General features: G+C 40.6%; 1 long non-coding RNA gene across 2 annotated transcripts in view; it reads right to left on the bottom strand.

Annotated features, from left to right (window-relative positions):
* The window catches only part of LOC102081129 (uncharacterized), a 30289-nt gene extending 17781 nt beyond the window's left edge, over nucleotides 1-12508 (bottom strand). Inside the window, exons 1-2 of one of the 2 annotated variants that reach the window (XR_270095.2) lie at nucleotides 12421-12508; nucleotides 6105-6249 (exon numbers count right to left, since the gene is read on the bottom strand). This is a non-coding gene — a long non-coding RNA (uncharacterized LOC102081129). The remainder of the gene's footprint in view (nucleotides 1-6104; nucleotides 6250-12420) is intronic. The other variant, XR_001224625.2, reaches the window with a different exon arrangement.
* Between the last annotated feature and the right edge of the window lie 2037 nt (nucleotides 12509-14545).

Genomic DNA, 14545 nt, shown 5'->3' with positions numbered 1-14545 from the left:
AGCATCTCACACTTCTGATAATCAGTTGTCTGCTTGACGTTTAGTCAGCCGTGTATAAACTATAACTTTAATCTCAGCCAAACCGATTTACTCAGGAACAAATAAAATACTAAAAAAAGGCCAAACAATAACATTTTTAAGTTATCTAAGTGACTTATATATGTTTAACCTGAGTAGCGAAAGACGGTGGTGGGTTAGAAAACGATTTGCCGGGAGTCCGGTGTTCTCACGGGCTCTAGTGAGCCTTGCCCCCGGCTAGCTATCGAGCTAGTGGGTAACAGACGTCTCCGAAAACGTCGGAGCGCTTTTGAAAATATGCGGTGTCTTGATAAACTGAGCAGATATTTGAGGTTTACACAGCTACATTCTCTCCTGAAAATATGTTAAACGTTTATTTTGTGACCCAGAAAGATTAATAAGAGTAATATTAAAACTAACTAGCTGCCGCCATTGTTGAAAACTGAGCAGGGCCGCGCTATGAATTCTGGGACACTGCTTCTTCTTCTTCTTCGGAGTGTAACGGCAGCTGGCATCCTTGTACATGCAGTGCTGCCATCTTCTGTATCAGTCCGTTATTACACTCTTAAATCCTACTACTTATTCCTGCGTCTTTTGTGATCTTACAAAGCTTCAAACGACGCGTCGACTATTAAATCAGTCGTCGACGATTTTGATAGTCGACGTAATCGTGACTAGTCGACTAATCGTGGCAGCCCTATATTCAGTCCTGTAGAAAGTTATATATTTAAAAATATATGATCCTCTCTGGTTACTCTGGTATGAATAACTCTGAATCACTTTATGGTAAATAACACACTATCTGCAAAAAACTGTGAAAGAATTCCAGACGACAAGTTTGTAGTTCAACATACAAGTGACGACTTTTGACCTTCATCAGGTTTTATTTAATTGTGTCAGAGAAAATCTCATATGCTCTTCATGCAGCTGAGTACATCAAGTGTTTAAAACGGAAGCTGTGCAGGTCTGAGATCAGCAGCTTTGTGAAACACCAAACTGAGGTCCTGTTAATGGTGATATATAGTGACACAGTTACACGAGTGATTAAACCTTTTGTTTTTTTTGTCTTTAACTTTATCAATAAAGCTGCAGCTTTCACTACAGCACATGTGGCACTTTAACCTTTGTACTGTTTTCATCAGTTCATTTTGCAGTTAACATGTGAACATGTTGGATGATCTGTCTGCTGTCACTGGGTGGTGCTGAGGTCTGAATCTGAGGGCAGAGAGAACAGAACCATCAAACTCAGATATAAATTTTATCCCTCAAAATTGAAATAAAGCTGATTCTTCTGTCCTCACACATTCAGGATCTGAAGTTCTTCTCTTACATTTTTTCAGTATTACAGTACACTACAGTACTTTAATCCATAGTTCCTGATTAATGAGGAGTTACTGAAGTACAAGCTTTTAAAAAAGATGTTGCTGTCTTTACAGATGTGGCAAGAGACTGAAAACATGCTGTTGTTTGCACATATTTAATATTCAGCTCTGCACAGGAGCCGCAGCAGGGTGCAGCCTGTTGTTTTTAAAGTATAATACTTGTAATAAAAGTGCAGTAATTAGTGACTGATTAGCCCGGAACGTTTCTCTTGATTTCTTTAGTAAGTTCATTCACCTGCACAGATTAGCTGAACGAACCCCGATAGCCGAGTGCTCATTTTAGCTAGCTAGGTCTCAGGACCTAGACCTAGCTAAGATGAGCTACTGTCCTTAGCTAAGTCTCAGGACCTAGCTAAGGACAGTAGTTACGGATTAGCTTACCAACACGATTAACTTACCGAAAAACTGCAGCGGGGCCTCGGGTCCTTCTGTCAGGTAGTCCAGTTTACTGAAGAACACCTCAGGCTGTCAGGTTAAAACACTCGGTCGTGTTTTCGTAGCGTAAACGCTGGCCCTCCTCTCAGAGCCTACGCTCTATCTGCTATTCCCGAACAGACATACGCAAGTTTCTCCGTGACTGCAGCTGCCAGTCAAAGCTGTTATGATGACGTTTCACCCCGATTTAACATCACCGCGGTAGGAATTAGAATCAAACTTATGGGGAAGGAGACCCCTTGGACATCAATCAGCATGATGAGAACTATTGATAACAAAAGAAAGAATCTTTGGAAAAAAATTATCTAAGGAGAATAAATTTATTTTAGTCTGATCCCAGTCCCATCCACTAACATGGAGGAGGCGGGGTTTATGACCTATACTGCAGCCAGACACCAGGGGGCGATAGAGACGTTTTGGCTTCATTTTTGGGGAGCTGTGGCGTCGTCCATGTTTTCTACAGTCAATGGTACAGACATCTTTGAGAAAAAACAGTTTTTGTTTGCTGTGCATTAAGATCTCTGTAAACACTTTCCTGATGAGTTTGAGCTCATTCAACAGTTTCACATCGTGCTGAATAAAATGTTCAGTTTGTAAATTGTGCTCATTGTTAACGTCAGAAAGAAGGATTATCCAGAATTTGCTAATTGGCTTACAATCACAAGTCTCTACCCAGTGATCGTGTGATGTCCACATCCACTCATTGTTCACCGCAATGCGTTTCAAAACACCAAGCAGGCAACAGCAACCAGGGGGTGACATCACAGAGTCTACACCGATCTTCTACACTGTATGTGACTGTAATTCTATAAAACTGGTCTCAACACGAGCGGGCTTATGAATATGTAAATTGCTATTCAAAACCTCCCTCTGCTGCTTTTCTTGTTCACATTCTCATTCTGCTAATACTTTTGCCACTCACAAATTTTCTTGTTACATAGAGGGAAACGCAGAAACAGTCCACATGTGGAAATGCGCATTAATCAAGTCAAGGAAATTCCAGAAAATGTATTCCATTCATTTGGATACAGAGGAAGTTGTTCAGTGGGGGAAACATTTCATAACTCATCCACTGACTTCTTCAGTCTTAAACTGACTGCAGGTTTCCACAAGCTGTTAAGTGCCAAGAGCATCGCTGTGGATTACACACTGGAGGAAACCAAACCACTGGCTAAGCAGAGGGCACAATATAGAAGAGCTCTCTCATCAGGCCAGGACTCTGCCACGTAAAGATGGTGGCCTCTCCTTCAGTGATAAAGATATGAACATCCAGGATGAGCAGAAAAAAGAAATGACAATTGATAAACTGAGGCAGGGGCCAAAAGTTTTAATGCTGGAGAAAGGAAAAGGCGCTAAGGTTTGGGAAACCTGCAGTCAGCTAAGACTGAAGAAGACTGGAATGAGTGATGAAACATTTCTCCCATATCAATTAATTGGTCAATCAGTCAACCAGTCAGTTAATCCATCCATCGTGGTGGGTGGAGCTGCCATAGGGCAACACAGGTTACACCCTGGACAGGTCTGTCACAGTGCTAACACAGAGAGGCAGCCAACCACACTCACATCCACGCCTATAGCCAATCACCATTTAACCCAGTCCCACTAACTGCACGTCTCTGGACTGTGGGAAGAAGCCGAAGTACCCGGAGAGAAGCCACACAGACACAGGGAGGACATGCAAACTCCACATAGAAAGACCTCAGCCAGAGAGTTGATTCAAACCCAGGACCTTCTTACTGTGAGGCAACACTGCAAACCTGCATTAAGATGAACACAATCAAGTTTCTGGCACATGCTAAGGTCTGACTTTTGTATCACAAGATGGAAAAAAGCCCAGTGCCCAATGAGTAAACCAGCAGGTCTGGCACAAAAAGGCACCATTTCTCTGGGTCAGGGTGACAAACTGTGACAGAATGTATAAAAAAAGTAAATAAATAATCCCACGCTATACACCAACATAGTTTAGTGCAATGTGCACAATGCACAAAAACATTCACAAGAGATAGGATAGCTTGTTCACACATTACACATATAATACCATCAAAATATGAAACCTGCATTAAACTCTGGGTGATAAAGGGCTATAATGATGCAGCTGGCTACTTCTGCATGTACTGACAGACCAGCCGGAGTTTGTTTCATATTATGGCAAACAAAAAAGAAACACTATTTTTTCAAGTAATGAACATAAGTGGAGCGAGATAAACTGAACAGCTCAAGGTTAAAAGGTAATACAAGAATATAGGATACTTTGGCTAACTTAAAACATTTCCACTCAGGCTCACTGGGTTGGGGCAATCTGTTAAAGATAGAAATTGCTGAACAATAATACAAGCAACACATATCAAGTTAAAATGAAAAATAAATACAATTGAAATTTGCAATGTAAATTCAAAACAATACGAAAAAAACCACCTAGATACACTCTGGGGTCCTCAAACTCAATAAAAGCGGTAAGCCAAATGACAAAAATATATTTCAAGGAGGGAGGTCAGTCCAAAGTCATCGGGCCCGTACTGCAAAGACTTCAGAATCAGTAACAAGGCCACGCCAGAAGATGTCAAGCAGCAGCCAGCCTCATATGGAGCATCTCACAGACACAGGCAGGCCTGTGTAGACTTTGAAAACCGACAATAAAATCTTAAAATCAATTCTAAAACTAACAGGTAGCCAGTGAAAGGCTGCAGGGACTCATTCGCCTGCTTTCCAGGCAGCTAGTCTATTCTTTACATCACTTCCTCTTTCTCACGCTGTCAAACTCAGCCTCTGTTCGGTGTGTTTTAAATCTCACTGCTCTTCTGTCATTCTGCCTTCCAGACTCTGGTGCAAACCGCCTCCTCCCCAACTCTCCCCTATCCCCATCCAAGCCTCCATCTTCACCTTCACCACCACCAGTGTGTGGACTCCGGGGAGGAGGGGTCCTGTCATAATTTCTGTTCTGCTATGTTGGTTAATCCGAGTTTAATTGTCAAATAGCTTATTAATCAAATTCTGTATCTTAATAAATCATATTAAATTCTTGCAAATGATCTCTCCTTATTGAACCACCTTTGTTCCCTGAATCTGAGTCAGAGTTGAAATTCAGAGTGTTTAATCCAGGCTCCCCCACAGAGCAGACAGATATTGTTCTGAGGTGTAGTCTTCAGCTCCGCGAAGCTGTAATGGGAGTTTTCTGAAGATTCTTTTAGTTTCCTAAATGGAGCAATTAATCAATAAATTGAAATGACATGTTGAAGTCAGTGCAACAGTTATATTAACCTTTTCTTTTGCACTTTCGCCGATAAGCAAGAGCTATTAGGGAACAAACAGCATTTCAAGATAAGTTGGTTCTCATGAAGCTTCAGGCTGCCCGCTCACCGCCTCTATCATTCCTGCTGCACGGTTTCATTTTGATTTGTTGGTGAAAAACTCATTCAGCCCAACGAACCATAAAAGCTGAATTTCATCCCTGAGTGAGATAACTTAGAGGTATATTGACTGCATGGACATTAGAAGCAGGGGAAAGAGCATCGCATAGAATCCACCTGTGTCTTACGTCTCTGCGAGTCTCCTTTTTTCCTCTCCATTCATTCACTATGACCCACTGACCCTCTCACTGGGTGCCGTGAAATGGACAAACCTTTCGGTTTTTCAGCGTAATTGAAGACCCCAGCAGAATTACAGGTTTTCCAGTAGGGAGCACTGTTAGTATGTGTCAGTGTGTAACAGCAGATGCCTGCCGAGGTTTGTCCCAGTGATTTGTTTGTCCTGCAGAATGAGTTTGCTGCCTGTCATTAAAGCAGCCAAGCAGGGAGAAACAGTCTGTCTGTCACGAGTCCCTCTGTGGCTGTGCCGAGTTCAGCTTTCCCCAGGCTCGCTCCGTCTATATCTGTCTGTGTTTGTCTCTCTGCTCCCTCGTCCATCATGCTGCAGACACAATCTCTCCATCTACATTTCAAACATTTAGCTGATGCTGTCATCCAGAGCCGATCATAACATCTGCAACTTTTTCAACTTTACTAGAAGAAAACATTGTTTGTGTGCTATAACAAAGCTTTGACACGAGTAGCTCAGTGACAAACACTGTATCACAGTATCTGCACATTTGAAGCCACAAATTTGACTTTAATGGACTTGATACAGTTTGAGTGCATGTGCACACAATCACCATCCTCTATGACCTCATTCATTTACGCTTCAAAGGAGAAGTAGATAGTAGATACATGTGGAAAGCTTTTTTTGGAAGGCTGTCTTACTCAGCCTTAAACATGGATTGATAAGACTGGTCACCTGGGAGCTGCTAAGAGTAGAGCTGCTGCTTCTCCACATCAACATGAGCCAGTTCAGGTGGTTAAGGCGTCTGACTCCTTGTTGTAAGTGACGTATTTTGGATATGTCCAACTGAGAGGAGACCCTGTTGTAGACTGAGGACAGACTGGTGGGGTTAAGATTAAGGAGGAGAGAAGGTGGATGAAGAGAAGAGAGAGATGGAAAGAAAAGGTTAGTGGGGTTATTGTGCTGTTGCTGAGAGCTGGAGTTAAACAAAACAAATAAAAGCTTGAAATTAACTGAAGAAAAACTGCATATGTTCTAGATAAGTGAAATTATGGGGTGTCATGTACTGCTGTTCTTAGTAAAAAAAAAAGAAAAAGAAAAGATGAATGTAGAATAAGTGCTTAGTGCATCATGGGAAGCTCCCCAGCAACCAGACCTTATTGCAGCATAACTAAGGGATGGCTCAGGGTCACCTGATCCAGCTTTAACTGTAAGCTTTAATGAAAAACAAAAAAGGGTTTAAGTTTGTTTGTCTCCTGCATCCAAAGTGAGAGCTGGTTCATTTTTAGTGTAAGTCTTCCAATTTCACTGCTAATTGTCTGTTGTCTTCTTACTGTTTTACTTCGAAAGTTCATTTTCTTAGGCGTCTTCTTGTGGTTTTCAGTTCATTTTTATTTATATGGTTCCAATTCACAACAACGGTCACCTCAAGATGCTTTATATAGTAAGGTAAAGACCATTCAGTGTTAGAAAGAGCACTTGGTGAAAGTGGGAAGGAAAAACTTTCTTTTAACAGGAAGAAACCTCAGGTAGAACAAGGCTCAGGGAGGGGCAGCCATCCACCGCCACTGGTTGGGGATGAGAGGAAAGAGAAGAGAGGAGAAGCCCCCCAGCAGCCTAAGCCTACAGCACCATAACTAAGGGATGGCTCAGGGTCACCTGATCCAGCCCCAAGTATAAGCTTTAATCAAAAAGGAAAGTTTTAAGCCTAATCTTAAAAGCAGAGAGAGTGTCTGCCTCCTGAATCCAAACTGGGAGCTGATTCCATAGTAGAGAGGCCTCATGGCTGAAGGCGACGCCCTCTATTCTGCTTTTAGGAACCACCAGTAAGCCCGCAGTCTGAGAGCAGTCCTCTGTTACTGTGTAGTCTTCACAGGAAGAAAACTGCAGCACACTGCTGCACTGCTATGGTATTTTGCCAACAAGTGGTGCGCAATGTGGGATTTTAGTAGGATGAATGGATGTCACTCACAATGTTGAATATGTGCGAATTAAAAATACTATTTGTACATAAAGAAGTGTGCAAGGAAGAGCTTGATGAACACGGTGCAGCAATTACTATTAAAACACTTTGGGAGCACAGCCGCGTGCAGACTTATCTGGTTTTAAACTGATGCTCTCTTTTTGTGAACCTCCCTTTAGTGAAATTGTCAGTTTTACTTATGTTCAACTCGTCTCTACAGCTGGAGATTACCATTGTTGTGCAGAGGGAGTGCAAACTATAACTCAATCTATGTTTTCTGCTGTATAAATATGCCGAGGAGGGATCAGTGCAGTCTATTAAAATGATGAGATAGTAAAGTATAAACACGCAGCACTCCCTTGAGTTGTCATAGATTACTCACTATGCTTTGGGAATGTGTTTCATGCATATATCTAAGCTTTATGTGAATGTGAGTACATATATGTGTGTTCCTACCCTTTATCAGAACCTCCCAGCTCTCCAGAGATTTCATTTACAGTACATATGGATTATTGTCTGACAGCTCAGTCTATATTAAGGCTGTTTATTTCCATCCATTGCTCTCAATAATCCCCGAGGTGCAGCAGTGCTCTCATTTCTGCTGCTGCGGTGTCTCCCTTCTCCCATACATTGCAAATGTAACGGTACTTTCTTTGTTGAATGAGATGAGATCTGGGAGCTTTCCTCCCTGCCTGTGTGGGAAGCTAAGCAACCAATCTGTGTGCCTGGCTTTGCATTGTTATTGTTCAGCAGACACTGGAATCAATTTTACAATTGCAGCAGGACAGTAAAAGCAGGAGCATCAGTAGCAGACTGCACTGAGCCCAACACCTTCCAAAATTTCATCAATAGCAAAGTCACATGACAACCCACTTCACTCCAGAATGACTGGAAAGAGGGCAGTGTGGAGTATGATATAGTGGAAGGCTTATCAAAAAATGCGGCTTTGTGCAATCACAACATAATAGTGACTGTACCCTCCATTCAGACGGTCAGAGATGACTGATCTTTTTCTTTATCAGAGACACAAAAAAGTATTTTTATCCTAAACATGTTGAAAATGTTTGCGAAGATCATGTATTTGTCCACAGTTGTAGGATTGTCCTTGACGAGCGCTCCAAAAATACCCTCGGAGCACGACTCTGAATACAGAGGCTGAAAGCAACGGGGTGTGGACGCTTTCATGCTTTAAGATGATTGGAAGCATTTTCAAATGTGAATGCTATGAGCTTGTGCTGCCAGAAACTGCTTATTTTTTCAGTAAATGTTATCACAGGAAGGCAGAAATATGAGCACAGGACTTATAAAAGGGGACATGTCACTTGTATTTTAAAGAAGGAAGGCTTAAACAAGGGAAGGAGAAGGACCTGTATTAGGAGTCAGATTCATCCACAGAAACAAAGGCGCTTTTGAAGAGCAGCTTATGCATAATGTAAATTGCATTGTAAATTTAGCACTTAGGGTGAATGCAGACCTATAAACTGATCGTATATGATGCAGAAACTAACTACAAGAATTGATTTGTAACTCTAATGTAAATAAAGCTTTTAGTCACACTTCTCACTAAATTCATGGGTGTAAGAAAAGTAGTTATAGTAGCAAAGTTGGCAATAATTCAGTTCCATTCAACTATTTATATTGCCCCAAATCACAACAACAGTCGCCTTAAGGCAATTAATGTTGTAAGGCAAAGGACCCAACAGTTGGACAAACCCCTATGAGCATTTGGCAACAGTGGGAAGGAAAAACTCCCTTTTAACAGGAAGAGACCTCCAGCAGAACGAGGCTCAGGAAGTGGTGCGATGTCTGCCGCAATGTTACAAGTTAAAATGATGGCCAATGAATACTCAAAAACACACAAAAACAAAACACTGATTGTCTCCTCAACAGAAAATTGATGAGACTTTGTTCATTTTACTTGGAGAATTTTGCACTGACATAAGTCACAGACTGTATCTGAAAGACAATGCACACACAGGTACAGAATCTAAAGCCACACAATGGTCATAATGTCAATATTGCCGTAGTTGTCTATAGCTTGCATGGAAAATATTGCGGGGAAATGCTAACCCCTGGCTAAACAGCAGGAGACATTTTTAAAAATGCAATATAGGAGTTGCCTTCAAAGGAAAAGTTGTGTCTCACTGCCGCAGCCAATACATTTCAGAGGAACAACTTTTACTTTGAAGAAAAATGGTTTCCATTTCCAGTTTGCATTTGCACTCCTCACAGTTTCGCTACTGCCTGGAGATGGTTGTTGAATTTCTGCACACAAGTTGGTGTCTTCACTGCAAACTACAGCTACTGTGGCAATCTGCTAGCAACTGAAGCAATCACAATTTTGGTGCAACACCAAATGTCTCTTTGTGACCAGTATTACCTTAAGACTCCCATAACCTTCAGCTACCACTTGCCAACTGGTGAGGAAATGCAGATTTTTCTCTTGTGATTTGGTAGTTGCGAGGTTGCTGACCGATCTCTCAGGCTGTGCCACTGAGGTTATTTGCACCAATCTAGCTTGCAGTGCAGTGAAAATTTCAACATTATCGTGAACAGGGAGGAAAAGTGTTGAGACCCTGACCACGCTGACTGTAACAATGACCTGTTTGCTTCAGCATTAAGCAACTGGCCTTATATATTTATATTTATCACACTTTGGTTGGACAAGAAAAACAAAAAGGAAGTCAATCTCCTGCGCACTTCCCACCTGACTCCTGGTGGTAAAACACAAAAACACACAATATAAAAAGCTAATTTAAGTATTTTTTTTCTTAAAGGAAACTGACAAATGACTCACAGTTCAACCACTTTGTCACTATAAAACTCATCCAGTTGACTAATCAGTACAAAAGGGTAAATGGACTGCATTTATATAGAGATTTTCACTCCAAGCCACATTTACCCATTCATACACACACACATTCATACAGCGCTCTTTCTTCATTGTAGATAAACAGGGCCTCCTCTATCAATTACTGAATGGCTCAACCTCCTGAGCCACGGCAGAAAGCGCAGTAGAAGATATATACAAAATCACAAAGCATCTTATCTCACCACTCAAAGTCCTGAAAGTTTCTGCTTAAAAATAAAAAGCAAAAGCAAATGATTAAAATTACCTTTAGCAATTGTTTGACTGAACTGTTTAAATGCTCAAATCCGATGTTGTTTTTATCATAATATTCAAAACATTGCTTCGACAAGCAGCTTCACCTGTGACACTGCTCTGATTCGGAGTCTAAAGAGCCCAGGAGTCCTCTGGACTACTCCTAACCTCGCACAGACTTTGGAGGTACTTCTGGAGGTAAAAAAAAGTTTTTTCTTAATTAATATTTGATCAAAAAAGAAGAACTGAGGGTTGGGAATTAAACATTTTTGGGCAGCATCCGCATGAGACTGGGGATTGATTTCTCCCCACAACCAGTTTTCTGAAAATCAAGCATGAGACCACTGGAAAAAAACCTCAAAATGATAAAATTTGGATTATTTAAGCAGACATCAACCTGAAGGACCTAAACGAAGCAAGAAAATGACATAAGACACACATACAATTTATCATCTAGTATTCAAATATGATTCTCATTGGTTTTCAGTTTGAATAAAACAGACAGCAACCACTAAATACAGCTTATTTGATATTTAGTAATCGCCTATAAAGAAATGAGTCCAGTACAATGTGCAGTGTTGATAACGTGGCTCGAGACCCCGGCCATTTCACATAAAAGGGTGCATTACAGGTTAAATAAGACTGACCATCAAATTACTTTAAAACAATGAGAAGAAACATTTAAAAAGGTCTCAAAAAGGAAAAATATGCATATAATTAAATAAATTGTGTTCGGATTCAACCATCTACTGATATTTTCATTTTTGTACGACTTGGCTTATTTACGCAGTCAAGCATGAAACATGAATGAAAACAGCTTTTCCTTTATTTTTGTGACTAAGAATTTCATGTTACTTTTTTCATTTTGCATTAAAATAGAATACAATTTTAGGGAACCTGGGAGGGTATTTGGTGAGATGTCCACACCTAGGACGAAGACTGTGGCACTGTTTTAGCATACACTCTGTATACTTTTATAGAGGCGCTCACACTTGCTGATGATCAGTTAACTGAATGTATTTGATCAACTGCACTTGGGTGCTAATTAAACGTAATCCCTTAACTCCTACAGAAGCAGTAAGAATGGACTGTGTTTTCAGAAGAATCTCTGCTATCCTTTGTAAACCTATCCTTTTCACATGACTGTATGTGATATGGAAAAACCTCAACAGGCCTATCAGACGGAGGATTGAGGTTTTTCTGCACAACGACATGCATGTTGGACCTCCTGACTCCGAATGTGAACAGATGTTTACTTGTGTTAGAAATAAAACAGGGTAAATTATTCAATTTGGTGTTGTTCTTCTTATCAACATGTATTAAGTTGTTTCTGTTTAAGTTTTAAAAAGTCTAAAATTAGATTTTAAAAGCGTGCAACATCCCTAAAACCCCAGGGATGGAGGAGACTTGACTGATTGCGAGTTAAATATTCTAGTGTTCCTTGTTTCAACTTGTAGTGAACCACTAGAGTATTGAATTATTGAAGTAATCAGTATGTTATTCTGCGCTTTGACCGGAGGCAAAATTTGGATTTTAGTACAGCGAGCTGAATAATACAAAGCAGACGGAGGAGAGACGATGAGGGGAAGAAGGACAGGCCGCTACAGTAAAACTCATGCAATGAGGTAAACATTTGAAAACGGGAGCACAGGTGTAGTCTGACGTGGAAGCCAATCAACAGGAGATAAACGAGGGCCAGAAAGTGGTACGTGATCACGTGACCTCTCTAATAATAAAGATGACAGTTTACTCAGACACAAGGGAAGGTAACCTCAGACCAACACTGTCACATAATTAATCAAACTTTTTTCGAGGATAGAGATTGAAAGCTACCATTGGGACATTTCTTCTCATACTGGTTTTCCACAGCAGATGTCTTCTTATAAAATTCTAAATTTCTCAGTGACCTAATGCCACCCTCACAAACTAAAAAACATTTCACAGGTTTGATCTCAGCTGTAAAAGAGGAATCAGAAGCCATTTACCTGAGTAGAAGTTCAGCAGCTTGTTGCTTTGTTCTTCTTCTTTAGTTTTTATGCTACACACCAACATTAAATGTGCACACTGCCACCTACTGAAAGCAAAAACTATTTTTTTCCTGTTCCACTTTCCTTAAACCTTATTCTAAAACAAAAACCTTTAAACATATTAGCATCTTATCGGCTCATGTTAAACTATTACTTTAAAAAAAAGTGTTTACATTTATCTCATATATATATAATTTATTTACATAATGTCTTTTACAAAAATCCTTGACTATATCTATATAAAAAACATTGGCTTTAAAAGATCAAAGAGAAAAGTATTTTTCAGTTAAAGCTTTAAATCTATATTAAAGCTATTAATAATGTCCCCAAAACAACTGGGATGTTGTATAAAGTGTAAGTTCCAGTAGATTCCAGTGATCAGCAGATCACTCAATACATAGTTTATGGTACACCATCTGGTGCCCCTGGACACATCATCAGTGATGTAACCTGGGGTCATTGGGGGTTTCGGGTCTTTCAACAATCAGACCCCCTCTCCCAGGATCAAGCCCCGGCTTGTGTCCAGGTAGCGCTACCCTACATGCCATGCCTCTCCTCTTTTGATCCACAGCCACCTCGATGCTGCTTCTGTGTTGGTGACCAACTTGATAGCTCTTCGCTGGTTAGCCCCTATGATGCCTAGCATTTTGTATGCCCTATAAAGGGATTGGTCCGCGAATCCTCGACATCCCACTTCCATGGTTTGGCATCTTTGGCTACATTTAATTAAAATAGTACCAAAGCAACTCTTCTTTGAACAGCAGTGTTTCAGAGTTGAGGAGACCTGTTGGTGCTGCTTTAAAGGCGAAACGGTTTCCCATTCTCACTTGAGCTGCTCAGCACTTTAGGGGCCTCTTTTGTCATAATACCATGAAGGCATGGTGCTGGATTATGGAGCAGGATGTGGTTTGACATTGTCTTGCCATCCCTGAATAGTTGTTATCTGGATGGCTGCATATGTTGCTTTAAAACCTGTATGTTTTAAAGCAACATACTGGAACCTATGGAACCAGCTTCCAGTTTGAATTTGGGAGACAGACACTATCTCTACTTTTAAGATCACTTCCTTTTTGCTAAAGCATATAGTTAAGGCTGGATCAGGTGACCCTGAATCCTCCCTTAGTTATGCTGCAATAGGTGTAGACTGCTCCCATGATGTTTTGAGTATTTCTTCTTCATTCACCTTTCTCACTCACTATGTGTTAATAGACCTCTCTGCATTGAACCATACTTGTTATTAATCTCTGGCTCTCTTTCACAGCACGTCTTCTATCCGGTCTTCCTTCTCTCACCCCAACTGGTCGCAGCAGATGGCCCCGCCCCTCTCTGAGCCTGGTTCTGCCGGAGGTTTCTTCCTGTTAAAAGGGAGTTTTTCCTTCCCACTGTCACCAAAGTGCTTGCTCATAGGGGGCTATATGATTGTTAGGTTTTTCTCTGTATGTATTATAAAATTGAATTGAATTGAATTAAAACCTGCATGTGTTGTTGAATATAACAGGGCATTCACGGATGCCGAGTTTTGAGCTGGGCATTGGTAACAGGTTAGAAAGTCTCTGGCCTTATTAACAATATCCACAAAATAATTTCAAATTTTGATTGGTCAGACCACAGGTTACTTTCCCACCTAGCTTCAGTCAGATCAGCTCTTCTCTCATAGATGAGAAAACATTATAAAACAGTATTATTTATACTTACCAGTTGTAACCACATTTCACCCAAAGTCACTATGTTTCCCTTTAAAACATAAACAATGTAAATTGGCTGTTAAACATCAGTCACTTCCTCTCATGGACATCATGAAAGGATTTCCTTGCACCAATCATCCCTTCTGTTCATCCTGGACATTCAGTGCAAGTGATAAACACAAAACACACAGTCCTTATTAAATTCCAAAATGGTTTCAAAAGTTTATGTGAAATTAATATTAGGGTTCAGCAGTCTCAGCAAGGAACATCAAATCCTTCTGCTTGTTCCTGCAACTTAAGAGAGAAACATAATAAGAAAATTTGGCACTTAAACAGCTGCAAAGCTGGAAGCTTAATTTATCTAATTAAGACTGCTGAGGGTTCATATTACCTTCGGA

This window comes from Oreochromis niloticus, linkage group LG18 (assembly GCF_001858045.2).
Source record: "Oreochromis niloticus isolate F11D_XX linkage group LG18, O_niloticus_UMD_NMBU, whole genome shotgun sequence".
NCBI lineage: Eukaryota > Metazoa > Chordata > Actinopteri > Cichliformes > Cichlidae > Oreochromis > Oreochromis niloticus.
Note: the sequence above shows the minus strand (reverse complement) of the source record. Positions and strands in the feature narration are given on the sequence as shown.